The sequence below is a fragment of the Panthera leo genome, chromosome F2 (assembly GCF_018350215.1).
Source record: "Panthera leo isolate Ple1 chromosome F2, P.leo_Ple1_pat1.1, whole genome shotgun sequence".
NCBI lineage: Eukaryota > Metazoa > Chordata > Mammalia > Carnivora > Felidae > Panthera > Panthera leo.
In genome coordinates this window covers 78,860,439-78,865,174 of record NC_056695.1, presented here as the reverse complement: position 1 = coordinate 78,865,174, position 4,736 = coordinate 78,860,439, and the positions used below count along the sequence as shown (strand labels likewise).

Genomic DNA, 4,736 nt, shown 5'->3' with positions numbered 1-4,736 from the left:
GCAAGCTTGTCAGGATTTTAATGTACTCCACCTCTTAACGGACCCGGGGAAGGTGGTGGTAAATCCAAAAATAGAGGTTTTGTTTGAAGCCATGTGGCAGTGGCTAGATTCCTTGTTACTGCTGTTGTGTGTGCGCGCATCTGTGTGCACACATGAGGGGAGTTAGTGATTTGTGGGAAATCCAATATCTAGGTCCTGAGTTAGGAGATTATAGGGAACGCATTGCAGAGCAGATACTGCTTTCTGGTCTTCACTGGCCTCTTGGGGGTCCTCCTGGCCTTGGCTGCTTTCACCTCTTTGGGATTCTTGGCCTTTTTGGTTCCTGCAGTTGCCAAAGGCTTCTACGCCTTCTTTGGGGTCTTTTTGGCACTCTTCTTGGGGGTACTTGCCCCATGGCCTTCTTGGGGTTGGCCACGCCTGCCATCTTGGCTTTGGGCTTGGCTTTCCCTGAGGCCACCTTGTTGAGCTTGAATGAACCCAAGGCACCAGTGCCCTTGGTCTTAATCAGGGTGCCCTTGCTCACCAGCCTCTTGAGGCCCAGCTTGATGCTGCTGTTTTTCTCCGGGTCATTGCCGGTGGCTGCCAACACCTTCTTGAGCATAGCTAGGGACACATCACTGCACTCCCTGGAGGCAGTGACAGCCTTGCACTTGGCGACACCTGCAGACTTGTGGGCCTTTTCATGAGCACCTTCTCAGCAGGGGTCAGAGTGGCAGGTGCAGCAGGGCACAGAGACACTAGCTGGGACTTGGCCCCTAGATATACATTAGCTAGATACCAGCCCACTGTTTTCAGCAAAGCCAGAAAGCAGTGGTCTGCTTTGCAATGCAGTCCTTATAATCTATCCCAGGACATAGCTATGATTTCCCACAGTGATGGTATTTTGTATTTAACACACTTTCTCCCATCTATTGCCTTTCACCTCACTCTTATACAAATACATTTGTCATCAAGAATAGGCAGAGATGGGAGTGTGGGGTGGGGGACAGTTTCCGGGGTAGCCATTAAAATACATATTAGAAAGGACCCTGTTAACTCTGAGAAGAAAAAAAGCTGGAAGGTCACAACACGTATAGGAAACAGATACCTTATGGCTCATCTATTCAAATCCCCTTCAGTTTTACAGGCAGAAAGGCTAAGGCACAAGTCAAGGTGATTTACCCAAGGCTACCCAGCAGAGGTCTTTGAAGTGTAGAAAAGACAAGAGAATTGCTCGGTTTCATCATCTCTGAAATGGAACAAGGACCTTTCTCAGGGTGGGAGAGGGAAGAGGCCAATACATAGCAATGGACTGGATTCTGAGAACAGAAAATCCCCCATACTCAAAGGGCAGATGGGGCAATGTACTTTTGGGTTCTGTGTGTGTGGAGCTGAAAGCCACGCAGTGGCTGAAACAAAATAGACCAAGAGGATGGGACATCCTCCTCAAAGTGAGGGGACTTTCAACCTCCAGCCCCTATCAGCCACTGGCTATGGTCACTTAGGAAGATGGGAACTTCCAGGCACCTTCAACTGTCTGGGTTGGAGTCAGAGCAAGCCCAGCAGCAGCCTGAGGTGTTGGCTTTGAGAAAGCACACCATCATATGTGGTAATTCACCTGGTTTCTGAAGGGATCATTCTGGGGCTACGATGATCCTTACGTCAGGACTCCTTACGTCTTTGAGAGTGGCACTCATCTCTTCCATTCTGAAACAGACATTATCTGGACCATCCTGGCGGAAATGCATCCATTATATGCATTCCATTGGGCCTTTCCTACTATAATAGCTTCTATCCCACTGGTCAAAGAACTAGTGAGAATTTGGTCAGTTACCAACTGTGTCCACCCTGATTGTACATTTAGGAACTGGAAAAGTGACTAGCAGATGGGGCAGTGGACCATTTCAGTTCTATTGTTGGTCAGAGCTGGTTCAGAACCCCATTTATCACTTAATCTCTGTAAGTTCATACTACTCAGGGGTCCCAAAGTCTCCCCCCGCCCCCGCACCCCGCAGTGAATCAAGTTAGTTCACATTTATATCCAAAATCCCTATATGCAGGTGCTCTTTCCCCGTCCAGTCCTTTGAGGAAATAACCAAAGGATCCTTAAAGGAAAGAATCACTACTACAGTTGTTTCCGGTGTTATTTGGATCACTCCAGGTGTTAGGACATTGCTAGGTCCATTCTCAAGGTGAGCTTTCTTCTATTTTGATAGATAAGTCCTCAGACTGAACTGGCTCAGTTCTGAAAATTGCAAGAGTGGTGAAGACTTTCCATTAGCCTTTGGCTCATCCTCCCTTTCTGTGTATGTATGTACACACTTACATATTTTCACATACATATACATAGTTCCTTTGTTGGTCGCCTGTTCATCTTGTCCTTATGGGGTATGGGATTCTGGGGGGTAAGACTTTTGGTTATCCCTGTGATCTCACCACCTAATGTAACGATCATATAAGCCTGGGCTTTGATAGCTGGCTGTGGCCCGTCCCATGTCCTCTGCTACTCTATAGCCCACCAACCCACTGACACTAGGAGACACAGATCTGTAACAGCACTTCCTAATATCCCCCTCCATCTCAAGATGGCCACTACCACTGAGTTTCAACAAAGTCAATGCCTTCCTCCAGCAGGTTTAATTGAAAACAGCATCTTCTGGGCCCCTCTAGGAACCGATCAGTTGATGAGGTTACTAATCTCACACAGTTCTGTTCTAGTGCACCTTCTTGCCTGAGCCCTTGACCACTTGAGACCAAGACAGTTCTAGCATCTCCACCTCATTCCACTTGAGACTTTTCCACCCCATCACTCACAGAACCTCTCCCAATGGTGGTAAGGTTGTCCCCAAGGGCCCTCACCTAGGCATTGAATCCCAGGCCATGGGAGAATGTTCTAGGTCAACATTCATTCTTCCTTACTTTTTCACCTTTTTCTGATCCAGCAGCACCCAGATCTATTCCTAGATTTAGTTTCCCAGTTCCCAGTAATACCTTTGGGCCAGTTGTTGCAGCTGCTTTGATGAATCTGTGAACATTGTTACCATTACCCCTAATTGGGTCATGAGACTTGACCCTAGATATTGGTGTCAAGTCCAGGAGCAGAGATAGGGTAGATAGCTCGCAGGGCAGATCTTGTGCTCACAAGTATCTGCCTCAGTTGAACTTCTGCATAGACCATCAATAAATGGAGGGGGGCTGAGGTCTTCCAAAGCAAGGGTGAGTTTTGCGGGCCCAGAGTTCAGGAGATCCAGGTTGTGAATAATATCATGTGATGGGGATCTCGTGGGTGGATGCACAACAATCCTGTGTCAGGATGCCGTTCCTTCTCTAGCAGATCCTTGGCTTGAACATAGTTAACTTTCCCAGGCTGAGAATACAGCCTTCTCTTAAATTGTTATTCTTATAATTATATCCTGTGGCTCATCTGCAGCTTGGTTACAAGAAATGAGGCTCTCTTTAGAAGAGGGCATAAAGTTTTGAATTTTCACATTATACCTTAAATTCACTGTTGGCTGACTTGAGCCCTTGGTTTTTTCTTAGGTCTCTATTTTGCCCTATAGTCCTTGTAACTACTTCCCCCTGTATCTTCTAAATGCAGGACTAATGAACAAGCAGAGAAACCATTCCACTTCTAGCTCACCCCCAATTCCCCACAGGGAAGAGCTTTACTTGTAGTGCCACCATAGCAGAAGCTTCCCACACTCCATTTACCACCACTGATGGGTCTGTTGACAACCTGGACAATGATTGATCTGGCTCCTGAGATCTATCCTTTCAATGTGCTTCCAGTACCTTCTATCAGGTTTCCTGTGATGAAGGCATGTGTAGAAGTAGTTCATTAAGCATGCAAGATAAATTGATAATGAGTGGAGGATATAGACCAGGAAAGGGGAAGAATCCAAACAAGGATGAAATTTCAGCTAAGATCCTGTAGAGTTAGACCCAAGTTCATCTGCCTCACATGCAGCAAAGCAAAGGTTTATTCGAGAGGCAGCCAAATGAGGAGATCTAGAGGGAAGAGCAAGGCTCCAATGTGCTTTCCTGAGGGAAGAGGGTCAGGGAAATTCCGAAGGCAAAGGAGGAGGGTCAGAGAAATTTAGAGGCAAAAAATAGAAGATCTGGATAAGAAGTTGCACTGTAGTTTAGTCCTATTGACCCTTTAATTACCAGTTTTAGTCCCATGGAGGGTCACTTCTGTCGATCACACAGAGGAACTCTGGAGTGTCACTTCTCAGACTTGCACCTCAGGCTCTATTCCTGTACCCATTAGTCAACTGGGTACACTAAGGCCAACTGGTACAGGGTTGGGGGGGAGGGTATAAACACACAGGCACTTTCCGTCCTGGGACAAGTGGCCCCATCAGACCAAAACTATTTCAAGAAAAGCTGTAACTGCACTTCAGAGAAAGCTAAAGCATGGGATGAGGCAACTATATAGCATATCCCCTGCCAGGGTTTTCTCTTTTATATGCCTTGAGGAAATCAAATGACAGACTCAGGTCAGCTCTGCTACACTTAAGGCAAGCTTTAAAAGACCTTTAAAAAATAAAGATCACCTTTAATTTTTGAGCAGTTTCATATTTAAAGAATTATTGCAGAGGAGGTACAGAGAGTTCCCATGTATCCTGCATCTATCTTCCCTTAACATCTTCTATCGGCAGAGTGCTTACCACAATTAGTGAATAGACGGGTTATTATCTAAAGTTCATCCTTTAGTGAAAAGAGGGTATCTGGATAACAACCTTTTTCTTCTCTTC

General features: G+C 46.1%; 1 pseudogene; it reads right to left on the bottom strand.

The window, feature by feature from the left end:
• Positions 1-200: 200 nt before the first annotated feature.
• On the bottom strand, positions 201-1,685 carry LOC122210613 (annotated as a pseudogene).
• Between the last annotated feature and the right edge of the window lie 3,051 nt (positions 1,686-4,736).